This window comes from Microtus pennsylvanicus, chromosome Y (assembly GCF_037038515.1).
Source record: "Microtus pennsylvanicus isolate mMicPen1 chromosome Y, mMicPen1.hap1, whole genome shotgun sequence".
NCBI classification, from domain to species: domain Eukaryota; kingdom Metazoa; phylum Chordata; class Mammalia; order Rodentia; family Cricetidae; genus Microtus; species Microtus pennsylvanicus.
In genome coordinates this window covers 40,980,133-40,994,680 of record NC_134602.1, presented here as the reverse complement: position 1 = coordinate 40,994,680, position 14,548 = coordinate 40,980,133, and positions in this window count along the sequence as shown.

The window sequence follows — 14,548 nt, the reverse complement described above, 5'->3', positions numbered from 1 at the left end:
CACGATGATTTGATGTGATATGTCACACAGAGGCTTCTTGTTCTGAATACTTCATGCTCAGTGGGTTTTTGAGATTGTGGTCACCCTGAAACTAGCTGGACAAGCCTTGATATTTCAGGACATCTTCGTACTTGGTCCCCACTGTTTACTGATTTCCTCACAGAGAACGTACAGCCTCCTACTCCTACTGCCATGCCTTCCCTACATGAACAGAGAGAAGACCCTATACACACAGGTCGCTTGTATCACATGTGAAGGCATAAGTCACAAACAATCTCCCCCTCCAGTATAGAATTGTGATTAATAGAGTGATTATTTCTTCAAAGGGGAAAAACTTACAGATCACCATCCCTGAAAAAAGCCCTCTGCAAGATCAGGAAAGGAGCCTAGGAGCCGGAAGTTAAGCTGGAAGAAGGAGATCAAGCTGAAGGTAGAAGTTGCTTTTTAAAAGAGAGAGAGACCACACCTCAATGGGCTGGTATCTCACTGACTATTAGCTGAAGGAGCATAAGGAGCTCATGCAACACATATATTTGGACATAGAAACAAAAATGTTACTAGCATGTGAGAAAAAAAAACTATTTTAGTTCATTTATTTCAGTCCTTCATAATATATCACAAAGACAGGATCTGCTTCATGCATGAGAGTCACCAATGATTTTCCTTTAAGAAAAAAACCATCAAAACTCCCAATAACTTCATCAGCATTCAATAACATGTCTATGATTGCTTTGCCTTGCATTTGATTGTGCAGTAAATGATGCTGCTGGTTAATCTGTGGAGGCAATGCAAATTTCCATGTAACTAACTAGAAAGAATTGACAGGTTATAATAAAGACATCAGGGAGTCACACTGCGATGGATGGGTTAATCATCACCAGTGTAACAGTGACATAATTTAGATCTTTCCGTTGTCTATATATCTCAGAATGTTCAACATGATATGTTGTCATACAGATTTCTAGGGTTTTTTTCACACTGGTGGTTTCCTTGGTATTCTTAAATAATTTTTCCATCCAATCAGTATTGCCATGCACTCTCAGCTCCACATCATTGTGTTCTCCTTATGTTCTATTCCAGGCCTTTTAGACATCTTGTACCTGTTGCAAGAATATCTCATGGTCCACCTAAATGATTTAGGGTTTTATTTAGGCTGGGTTTTATCTTTCATCACTGAGTTCATTGACTTTCCTTGGGCGTAATTCCTGGACACTGAGCCTAACTCCTGGGGATTCCTCCAGTTACTTCTCCTTGCTGAGACAGCTTACACTCTCAGTACTACTTTGACAGTGTTTCTGTAGCAATTGTTCTTCTTAATATAAGAAGAAATTTCAATATTACAATCCATTTTTTATTGTGATTTAAATACACACACACAAAATTTATTACACATACACTGATGATATCTCAATTTAGTTCGCCATTCTGGGGATATCAATATCGTTATCTCTCGAGGAGGGCTTAGAAGGCCATAGGGTTACCTGCTCTATGAACTAGGGCAGGTGAGGAGAGGTTGACTGCACTGTGCCATGACCCTAGGCACTATGGGTGCCTTGTCCTATAGTCAGACTGATGATTATCTTGAATATCGCCATGGAACTTTTGTTTGGCAAATGATGGAGATGTAGTCAGGGTAAAAATCAAAAAACTAGATGGAGCTTCCAAGCTCCAGTTGAATAGCCAACGGATGGAGAATAAGAGCAAGGATGTCAGGAATAAAATGGCTTGGTCCACACAGTGAGACACTGTGCCTGAACTAAGGGGATTTCAACTAAACCAGTGGCCTGGGAATGAAAGAACATGGGATCAAAATGGAGGCTCTGAATGTGGCTGACAATTGGGGCAGACTGTGAAGCCAATGATAATGGCACTGGCATTTGTCTGCACTTCATATTCAGGCTTTTTTTTGATCCTATTCTATGTGGATACATACCTTCCTAAATCTGGATGGATGAAGGTTGTGTGTAGATTTCAAGCAGGTCAAGGTACCCTGCCCTCTATTTGGACTGGAGTTGGAGTGCAGAGTTTGTGGTGGAGCGAGAAGAATGTGGTAGGAGGAAAGAATGTGGATATTTTGATATTTATTATTATGAAGTAATATAAAAATCTATAGAAGATAACCAATGAAGAGATTGGAGCTAGGAAAAAAATTAATATGAGTTGTTGACTCAGACACCAAAAATTATTTTACAGAAAAAAAAACACATAAAGGTATTGAGTTTCTTAGAAAAATATGACTCATGTTATTTGGAAGAAGAGTTGGGTTTTTATTTTTGGTCTTAAGGGGGCAGTATGAGCAGCATTTTAGGACCTGTATGCTGGATATTTCTGTGGGTTAGCAGGGAAGAAACCTGCCTATGAGGAGTATTATGACTTAGGTAGAGCATTGGTGTTGTCACAAAGCTGTGGTTGGGGATGGCAACTCTGTTCCACATGAAGCACTAGTATTCTGTGAAGGTGCAGTTACTATCTTCACGGTGGCTGAGGAGTTCAGTTCAGCTCAAGATCTCCACAATTGTTCAGCAGGATTAGGCAGCTGAACATTTCCAGAAGTTGGAATCTGGAGAGCCAAGACATTTTCTTTTGGTAAATATGTTTAGGAAGCAACTGGGACATCTGTAGTCCCAGAAAGGTTTCTTTCAAATCTCCTTTGGGTCAAAATTTATGTCGTTAAAAGCTCCTATAATTGATAGCTGGGGGATGGTTAATGTCAGGTATTTTCCCCACTCTATCTTTGCGAATATGTCCAATTCCTCAGTCCACTTAAATGGCAAAGATCCTCTTTGTCCATATGTGTTTTAAAAGATAATTATTTCTAAAAGCTGCTGTTGCCCAGATTAATGTGTCTTACTTTTGGCAGTCGGACTCACAGTACTCACTTCTCTAATGAAGATACAGAATATCTTTATGTAATCAACCTGGATCTGGATCAGGAGACACAATAGAGAGAGCCAATGGAAAGGAGTATCATGACCCTGGGCAGGTGGTTATGGATCAGCCACCTAACCAATAGATTGAGTGAGAAGGAGAGAAGTGGCTGTCCATTGAATTCTTGCATTCTGGTCATATATTTCTTTCTCACTTTATGGATAGGCAAACCTTCCTCTCTTATTGATGTAGCAATTTAGGACGTAGGTTTCTCAGTAGAGGTCAATTGCTTTGTGCAGCAGGAATGTGTCTCTGATACACATATACTGAGCTGTAGACAATAGTTTGATAATTTTCCTATGAATTTCTTAAGACCAAATTATATTTAGGTATCCAAATCTATTCAGCCCTGCCTTTTCCACCTGCTCCAAAGTTATTACTGAAAAGATCCTTGACCTCACATCCTCACCTTCTTATCCTTACAAGCACTTATGGTGGAGGAAACCACTTTGTGTCTGATTTAAACTGAAGAGTTCTTCCTATGCAGAGATTGGCAGCTATGAAGCCCAAGCACAGAAACAGAGCCAAGAGACAGTAGAACAGGAGTGCTGTGGCCTATCTAAGTAATCTCCCGCCATGAAGAAGCTGCCTTTTGGATGAGATGCAAGCCACCTCTCCAGAAGAAGAATGGGCCATCTCTCAAGAAGCAAAAATTTAGTAAGCCTTTTGAGGCCCTGGAGAATATTGTTGGCTGTAGAATTTCTAATGGCTGGAAGGAAGCCAATGAACCAGTCACCCAGTGGAAAGCCATCATTCTAGATCAACTGCCAACATATCCCTCTCTCTATTTGTTAAAATATGATGGGATTGATTGTGTCTATGGCTTGGAGTTTCACAGTGAAGAAAGGATTTTAAACCTTAAGATCCTGCCCAATAATGTGCCATTTCCTCAGGTGACAGACACTCATCTCTCAAACACCATAGTTGTCAGAGCAGTGAAACATACATTCATGGGCACAAATGGCTCTAAGAATGACTGGAACGGGGGAACAGGATGGTCCTAGAAGAGGTGCCAATCATGAAGTCCTGGTTCTATATTACCTACAAGAAAGATCCGGTCTTGTACATTTACCACCTCCTGGATGACTACCTGGAAGGCAACCTCCACATCATGCCAGGCTCTAAGGAAGAGTGGACTGGCGTGGTCCCAGATGAGGTGCAGACCATAAGACTTGTTACTACATTGTCAACAATGATCCGTTCCTGTACCTTTACCACCATCATGATGATTCCATTGAAGACAACCTCCACATCATGCCTGAGTGTCCTCCAGTAGAGGTGACTTTGGAATTAGGCAGGGATTCCTTGGAGGGCAAAAGAGCGCAGTATAACAAAAAAGATGGAACCCAAGAGATAGATAAAATTATTTGCCAGTTCCCAACAACCTTTTTTGTGTATTTCATCAAGTTTGATAATGACTTCCATATCTATGTCTATGATTTGGTGAAGATCTGTCAAAGTGAAATTCTCAAATTTTGAGGGGAAGACTTAAATCTCACTTTGGGGAATGTGTATTTTCAGAGATACCTCAAGTCTTCTATTAATCCTGGTATCTTTTCCAATGGAATATTCTTTCTCGAAAAATAAAAATTTGTTAACATGTTGTGTTATTTGGTCAATAATGGATTGTGTTTTGTGGATGGGACATCACAAAACTACATGCCTCAAAACAAAGCAAGATTTATAGTCTTTTTTCCTTGGAGAGTAAAGGATTGTGGTTGCGGTGTGTGGTAACGAACAAGATGGCAGTCTAGGAAGCAGTGGAGCGGGGACAAAAAGAAGTATAATCTCGGGGCGGTATAAAGCTTGAGGGAAAAACATGTCAAATGGAAAGATGTGACAGATATCAGAGTGAGGTATTGGGACTTAAGAGGATAAAGAGCAGATTAATCAGGAAGGGACACAAATGTATACTCAAAATCATAGAAAATTAGATTTCATTTGATTAACGGTTTAATTCGTACTGGCTGTAAGTCACTGGATGTTTGATCTCCACTGGAGCATGTTGCTTAGAGAAAAGTGTCTCGGCACAGTTGCTCTTCTGCAGTGGATTGCTCATCAAGCTACCTACTTAGTTTTGCCAGAATTCTGTCTGCCACCTACTTTGTCATGCCTGGATTTGGTATGCCTTGAACTCTCATAGGTCTTATGCATGCCATCCAGTCCTTGAGAGTTCATTTAAATAATTGTCCTTCCATATCTGCAAAACAGTGTTCCCTTTCATTGATCATGTTCTGTAGGACTTGGGCTATAAAACTTATGAACACACTCACTCACACACAGTATAAACATGTACATATGATGCCCACTAGTATGTGACATGCACACATATGATGAATGCACCAAGCTTCACAAATTCAGTAAAGTAGGGAATCCATGATGCTAGGTGGAGTGTGACAAAGACCAAACAAACCCATCAGACCCCCAAATACCAGTATGGTACTGATGTCTGACTCCCATCCTGTAAGGAATCTGCCATCCTTTAATGGGGCGATTTTTGGTTCCTTCATCTTCACAAACTTGGTTAAAATGTTAGAGTGGTCAAACTTCCAGTTAGGGTCCAGCATGTAGATCAGCTGTCCCAGGTCAGGTGATTTGGCTACAATTTGGGTGAGAAATTGTACCAGGGAATTCTGGGACACCCTCTCCTCTTCTTCTCCCTGTCCTCAGCATCACTCTCGTGGGTGGGCCTGGAGCACAAAGAAGGTAAAATGGAATAAGCCTCCTCCTTAGTGGAAAACCTTGTCAATCCTTAATTTGGCCTGACTCTCTGAGGGAATGCAGCACATTTTATCCTACTAGGTCTCCTCATACATTGGTTCACTTATTTTTTCCAATGAATGATTGAATTCATCCATTCTTCCTTGTCTCTCTCTCTTCTTCCTTCCCTTCTCTCATTTCCCCCTTGATTGTAGAAATTCGAGCCAGTTGCGCTTACCAGGAAAGATTTAGCATGTCTGACCTGGTGGCTGACTGTATCGCCATCTGCCTCAGAGTGCAGAGCTACCATGTCTGCCCATGGGAGGGGTGCATGGCGTCTCCCAGCTCACTTCCTATTCCTCCCAGCATTCTGTTATATTTATTCCACCCACCTATGTTCTAACCTATCAGGCCAATCAGTTTCTTTATATAATTAACCAATGACCTATACTCCATCATTACTCCTATTTCTGTTTAAACAAGAACGGAATGTTTAACTTTAACATAGCAAAATTACATATAACAAAACAGTTATCAAGCAAGAATTACAGTTACTTACAGTTAAATATTTATATCTATTTTATCTTTTATCATAACAATGGAAAACTATAACTATCTATCTATTCTTCAACTCCATCAAAGACTCCAGAAGAATACAACATTACCTAAGGAAACAAAAAGTAAGCCATTTTCAAACTCTAGAAATGACAGAGACATCTCGCTGCCTGGACAGTCACCCAAAGTTCCTCTGTACCATTGGGGTATCCATCTTCAGCCTACAGGCCCATAGTTTATAAAAGACATTTCTATGAAGCAGGAAATTTCAAAGGCAATCACTATCTGCTCGTCTTGAAGAATGTCTTGCAGACTCTTTCCTGAATCAGGAACACGAAAAGATCATCTCACCTTTAGGCAAGTTCAGTAGTCCTCTCTCTGGTTGTTCTCTGTATACAGTTTATGCAATCACCCAGGCAAGATCAGTTTCTTTCCCAAATGCTCTTTGATGCCCATCTTCTTTCTGAAGTAGATTGGTGCTGCCAGGAGTAGAGTGTCTCATGGTCATGAAAAACCCTAAGGTACTAAAACATTAAATAGCCTATTTTGTAGTCTAGAAAGATATGAAGAATGCCTATGTAACTGAAATATATATCTATGTAGCTAGAAAATCTAACTAACATGACTACAAACTTGACTATTATTAATGATTATCCATTAATAACCTATATATATATTGCATTTTTAAATGAACTACACAATAACAATACCTTAATAAAGATCAAAAATGCATATACATATAACAAAATTGACCTAAAATCTCTATCAATAAAGCAAAATCTATACTAATGCAAATATTCATATCTATATCACATCCCACTTTAAATGTAAAAGAACATTTATAAACCATATTAGGGAACATGGGTGCAGTTTTTTCTCTGCAAACTGCTTCCTGCTGAACGGTGGCATCGTTAATGTTTCATCTCAGTTGGCAGTTGAGTGAAGCAAATTTTTGAAGGTATTTACAGCAACCTTTCAGAAGGGCATGGTCCATCATACCATATTGGGATAGAGGCAATCTACAGACTATCACCCTCAGTGAAAACAAAATAAGAATCTCCTTTCCAAAGCATCATGTCCTTAGATCCAAATTTCAAAGTCAAGGCATTTTCAAAATATCTATGTTGGATTATTCCAGCAGCTTTTATAAAGAAACATCATTTCGCAGCTATTGCTCCTTCCTCAAAATTCAAACGATTCAAACAGAGCATAATAGCATACAATATCAAAATTCACCGTGAATTTTCCATCTTTGTGCTCTTCAATTTAACCTCTATTTCATTTATTTTTCCTTTTTATTTTTTGCCTTTTGAGACAGGTTCTCTGTATCTTTGACCTGGAATAACTCTTTAGAACTGGTCTGTCCTTGAAGTCTCAGAGATCTGCCTGTCTCTGCACCCCAACATTGGGATTAAAGGTGTATGCTACTACACGTTGGACTCACAGAGATCTGTTTGTCTCTGCCCTCTAGGAACTAGGAATAAAGGCGTGTGCTACCACCCCTTGAAGTTACACAGGTCAATCTCCCTCTGCCTCCCAAGTGTTGGGATTAAAGGTGTGTACTACCACACCTAACAACTCTCTTCCTTTTTTTAACTTTAAGAACTTCAAATTTTAGCCTGCACATATTTTTAACACACTGTAAATCATTTACGAATTTTCTTTGTCTTTGAACCTCTCTTTACTCTATATCTGTCTCCATTTTTCGACCACATGAGTCTTTCATTTACCAAGCAATCTCAGTAGGACTAAAGCCGTGGCTTTGCTGGCCAGATGTAGCCCATTCCTTAGCTTTCTTCCATTCCAACTTTGTGGTTGAGGTACCTAACAGTGCCGCATTCAGTGCCACAATCTACAGTGTTTCAAGGTCCTTGCCATCAAAGAGGCTGCAACAGACGACAGTCAAGCTCTCTCTCTGTAGCTGGCCCTCCTGCCTCAAACAGTCAGAGTTTGCCAAAGGCAGGACGGCCCAGAAAGCTGGCATTTTAAATCAACTCAGGTATTTATTGCTACTGCTGAAAATATATAAGCATTCAGTTGGTTTTTATCAACACCATTTAAATGTTTTGTTGCAGGACCTCTTAAGAGCTGCAGGGTTTTGCAGCTGAAGCTGATTCAGGAAGCCTCTTTTAGATGAGAGCACTTCCTTGCATCTAGCAAGCAGAACAGACCCGAGATATTGCTGCTATCAAGAACACATGCTTTACTCTTTCCCAAGCTTTCTTAGGCTTTCAGTGGATTCAGTTGTCCTCAAGACTGCGTGCCATTCTGTAGTTATTTGAGGAGCAAAGCTGCATCCCCAGCACCATGGCTGCCAAGCATGTTATGCCCGAAATAATTACACACAAACTGTATTCTTTAAACACTTCCTTGTCCATTAGTTTCAGACTCTTAACCCATTTCTAATAATCAGTGTAGACTATGAGGCTCACTTACCAGGAAAAATTCAGCATGTCTGACCTGGTTCTGGCCGCATCGTCATCTGCCTCAGAGAGCAGAGCTATGGCATCTGCCAGGGAGAGGGGAGCATGGCTTCTCTGAGCTCACTTCCTCTTTCTCCAGCATTCTATTTTGTTTAATCCAACCACCTATGTTCTAACCTATCAGGGGAAGCAGATTCTTTCTTTAATTTAGCAATGACCTTCTTCTATCACTTTATCCGTTCAACATCTTGCCCAAATAAATCTTCCATGTCTGTTCTGTTGTATAATCTTTCATTTGTAAAGAACTTGCTCTCTTAGAGGAGGATTTTTCAGACATCTCTGCGGATGGAGATCATATGAGGAAGATTAGATGAGCAACCATGACAACTCTTATGTTGTAGAGTGAGGTGGACCAGAGATTGATGGCTGACATTCCTGGGCTGTGCATCAGATGCCCATGAATTCTTGCCCTGTTGACAGACAGGCAGACATCAAGTTGGTCACACATACTTAAGTCATTCATTGTTCACAGATCTTGTAAATTGAGTTTTAATTCTTCTCTTAAACTATTAAATACACCGAGATTAGGAGAAAAGAGGAGCCTGAAGTAAGGCCTCAAAATGGGTCATTTTGCAAAGGAACAGTTACCTGCCACCATGTATGCTGTCTCCCTTTCTTAGTCAAATCCATCCTTCCAGTGTCTAGCTAACAGCTAACCATAGGATTGAACCCAACTGCCTTTGATTTCTGAAATAAGTGCTGTCCCCTTAAGGTCTCATAACAGCACAGGAAGGTTTGTAAGACTGTCCCAGCAACAATTTAAAGCAATTCTAGGACACAAAAGATGCAGCAAATTTGGTTAATTGGTAATATAGATCGTTCTGATGGGACAAAATAATTTAGAATTAAAAAAAAAACCAGATTGGTATACTCAGGATGAATTTATGTGATATGGCACACACAGGCTTCTGGTTCTGAATACTTCATGCTTGGTGGGTTTTGGAGATTGTTGTGACCCTGAACCTAGCTGGAGGCTTTGGGGCCTTGAAAGGACAAGACTTAATATTTCTGGACATTCTTGTACTTTGTGCCCACTGTTTACTGATTTCCTTACAGAGAATGAGCAGCCATCTACTCCTGCTGCCATGCCTTCCCCACATGAACAGAGAGAAGACCCTATACACACAGGTCGCTTGTATCACATGTGAAGGCATAAGTCACAAACAAACTCCCACAGCAGTTTAGAATTGTGATTAATAGAATGATTAGTTCTTGAAAGGGGAAAAACTTAGAGATCACAATCCCTTACAAAAGCCCTCTGCAGGATCAGAAAAGGAGCCTAGTAGCTGGAAGGGAAGCTCAAGCAAGAGATCAAGCTGAAGGTAGAAGTTGCTTTTTAAAAGAGAGAGAGACCACAACTCAATGGGCTGGTATCTCAGGGGCTATTCAGGAAACATCACAGAGAAAGGATCTGCTTCATGCATGAGAGTCACCGATGATTTCCCTTTAAGAAAAAAAACCCATCAAAACTCCCAATAACATCATCAGCATTCAACAACATGTCTATGATTTCTTTGCCTTGCCTTTGATTGTGCAGTAAATGATGCTGATAGTTAATCTGTGCAATTAATGCCAATTTCCTTGTAACTGACTAGACAGAATTGACAGGTTATCTTAAACACAGCAGGGAGTCACTCTACGATGGAACTGGTTCATCATCACCTGTGTGACAGTGACATAATTAAGATCTTTCCTTTGTCTATAAATCTCAGAATGTTCAACATGATATGTTGTCATACAGATTTCTTAGGGTTTTGTCCCACTGGTGGTTTCCTTGGTATGCTTACATAATTTTTGCCAGACCCAATCAGTTTTGCCATGCACTCTCAGCTCCACGTCATTGTGTTCCCCTTATGTTCCAGTCCAGGCATTTTAGACCTCTTGTAACTGTTGTAAGAGTATCTCATGTTCCACCTAAATGATTTAGGGTTTTATTTAGGCTGGGTTTTATCTTCCATCATTGAGTTCATTGACTTTCCTTGGGCGTAATTCCTGGGACACTGAGCCTAACTCCTGGGGGATTCCTCCAGTTATTTCTCCTTTCTTAGATAGCTTACACTCTCACTATTACTGTGAGAGTGTTTCTGTAGCAAATATTCTTCTCAAGATGAGAGGAAACTTCAATATTACAATCCATTTGTTATTGTGATTTAAATACACACACACAAACACACACAAGTTAATGCACATACACTGATGATATCTCAATTTATGGGGCCATTCTGGGGATGTCAAGATCGATATCTCTCGAGTGGTTCTCAGAAGGCCATAGGGTGACCCTCTCTAGGTACTTAAGCAGGGAGGAGAAGTTGACCGCACTGTGACATGTCCCTAGGAACTATGTGTGCCTTGTCCCATAGTCAGACTGATGACTGACTATCTTGAAATCCACCATGGAACTTTTGTTTGGCAAATGATGGAGATCAAGTCAGGGTCAAAATCAGAAAACTAGATGGAGCTTCCAAGCTCCAGTGAGAGCAGATGGATGGAGAAAAAGAGCAAGGATGTCAGGAATATAAGGGCTTCGTCCACACTATGAGACACTGTGCCTGAACTAAGGGGATTTCAACTAATCCAGTGACCTGGGAATGAAAGAACATGGGATCAAACTGGAAGCTCTGAATGTGGCTGACAATTGGGGCAGACGGAGAAGCCAAAGATAATGGCACTTGCAATTGTCTGCATATCATACACTGGCTTTTTGTGATCATATTTTTTGTGGATGCATACCTTGCTAAATCTGGATGGATGAAGGGTGGGCTTGGACTTCCCACAGCTCAAAGTACCCTGCCCTCTATTTGGACTGGTGTTTGAGTGGAGAGGTTTATTTGCGGAGCAAGAAGAATGTGGGAGGAGGAAGAGAAGTGGAAAGTTTGATAATTATTATTATGAAGTAATGGAAAAATCAATAGAAAATAACCAATGAGGACATTGGAGCTAGGAAAAAAAACATTCATGTGAGTTGTTGACTCAGACCAAAAATTATTTTACAGAAAAAAAAAACACATAAAGCGATTAAGTTACTTGGCAAAATATGACTCATGTAATTGGGAAGATGTGTGGGGTTTTTATTTTGGGTCTTCAGAGGACTGTATGAGCAGCATTTTAGGACCTGTATGTTGGATATTTCTGTGGGATAGTAGGAAAGAAACCTGCCTATGAGGGGTTTTATGACATAAGTAGAGTCTTGGTGATGTCACAAAGCTTTGGTTGGGGGTGGCAACTCTGTTCCACATGAAGCACTAGTCATCTGTGAAGGTGGGCTTACTATCTTCATGGTGGCTGAGGAGGTCAGTTCAGCTCTTGGACTCCACAAATGCTCAACAGGATTAGGCAGCTGAACATTTCCAGAAGATGAAATCTGGAGAGCCAAGACATTTTCTTTTGGTAAATATGTTTAGGAAGCAACTGGGACATCTGTAGTCCTAGAAAGGTTTCCTTCAAATCTCCTGTGAGTCTAAAATTTATGTTGTTAACAGCTCCTATATTTGTCCCAGCAAATTCATTGTGCCTATCCGTTCTGAGACCCTGGTCAAAATTGCTCTTTCTCTCATGTAAGAACTTTCTACTTCATTCAAATCTTCTCTTTCTCACACTCTCTCTCCTTTGGTTCTGCTCTGTGTTTCTATGCCATCCTTGTTTCACATGGGGCTGGCAAGCTCATTCCAGCCCCATGAAGATTTAAGCCAGTTTTACCCTAAAGCAAATTTCCTTGCACAAAGGAATGTTTGAGTTGGGTGGTGGTAGTGCACACTTTTAATCTCAGCACCCTAGGTGCAGGAGGATCTCTGGGTGTTTGAGGCAAGTCTGGTCTACAAGAGCTAGTTCCTGGACATTCACCAAAGCTACAAAGAAACCCTGTTTCAAAAAACCAAAAAAAGGAGTAATGTTTAAATCCAGAGAGGAAAGCTGTCCTTGGCTTTCCCAAGAATGAACTGGTGATTATAAGAAAGATTTTCTTAGTCATAAATGTTGTCTGTGTTTTATTGGTCTTATTTCTGAATAAGGCTACTATAGCATGCTTCTAACCTCTGGGAAATTGCAGAAGGAGGGGCTAGCAGATGTAAAACCTAGAAGATAACATAAAATGTTCTGAAAAAAAATCCTCTCAGTTCAATGGAAGCTAGAGATGGAAAAGCCTATTTGAGGATAACTTTCAGAATGAGAAAATCTGAGGCTTTCTGTAAATGACATCACAATGGTATATGGCCCAATTAGATTTACCTAGAAAGTGTACTCCCATATATTCAGAAGGTCTGGGAATGCTTTTTATGTTGGTGGGCTGTCCGTCTATTAGAGCAGGCAGGTCTGAAACCGTTTATTCAGAAGACACTACCAGGGAGTATACATGTGTGAGAAAATAGTCTAAAAGCAACTTCAGGAAGAAAAATAGGACACTCTCAAAATTCTCTATGTAGGTGGACCATATCCATGATGTTGGAGTTTCCTCTGTCTTCTGTGAATATGATAAATAAATAAAAAAACAAAACTTTTTTTGGACCATTTTCTACAGCTCTTTGAAGAAGTTGAAGATTATCTATCTATACTGAGTATAATCTCTGTATATCTAAAGAACATGATTAGTCTAATTATAAATGACAAACTTAGATCACTATTAATCTATATAATTCTCAATATCTATCTAACTTAAAGACTAAGAAAAATAAACAACTGTGAAACAAATGAGGACAATGACCTCCAAATATTAACAATGTACAAATGTACATTGAAGTAGGCAAATATGTATCAATACACAAACATTATATAAGTATCTTAATCAGAAGTAGAAATGTACACTGCAATATGGTAAATATATACGATACATATAAATATAATATATGCCAACACATAAAAATGTTTTAAACAGAGGTAGAAACATGCATGCATACAATAGTCAATATAATTTAACTTTGTATCAATATACAAGAATCTGTACCAATATATTTTTTCTAAAAACAGTAATTCAAAATTACAAATCTATTATTCCATCATCCCTCTTTTTTTTTTTCAAAATGATCCCTGAGTTTATAAAATTTCTTCCCCTACCCTCAATCGTATACTAATTATAATCAACCCCTAAATGATGTCCCTAAACCCAAGGGCAAACTTTACTGAGAGAGGGGACATCGTCCTCTAGAATTACTACCAGCTGTCCTAGGGGCGACGTTCTTTCTAGGGGATCCTGTGAGAGTAAAAGGATGGTTTCATTTCAAGGTCAATGTCTTTTAAAATTGCCAGTAGTCTCTGAATATTTTGTACAGGTCTGGCCAAAATGTTGTATAAGATGTGCAACATTTCAGCTAACCAAGTTGGAACTGTCTTGTGCAGCTGGTACCCAAAGCAAGTCTTGTAGTAGTGCTATCAGTATCATGATGTCATGTCAACCAGGTAGAGTTTTTGTTGTGGGGCCCCATCTTCTTCCTGGAAACTTCAAATATCACTTAAGGAAAAACTCATTGTTCATTGTGAAATACTTAAACATTAATAATAATAATAATAATAATAATATATATATATATATATATATATATATATATATATATATATATATACACACACACACATACATATTCACTGAAAGGCATGATAGATATATTCAATGAAAAGTATGATAGATATGAAGAAAAGCAAAGATATTTTCTAAACTCATATTTCTTTCTGTCCCATATCATGGCTCTTGACATGAGACAGAAACTCTGGGTTTTTCTCTTAATAACAGGATTGGAATTGGAGAGGGACTGAGCCAGAGCCCAAATTCAAAACCAGCTCTATAAATTTAGACATATGGTTCAATATATTTTACTTACACAACTCATTCAGTTTTCTTGATATTTCCTATTGGGCAGGTATTTTCCCATCTGACAGTATCCAAACATCCAGGG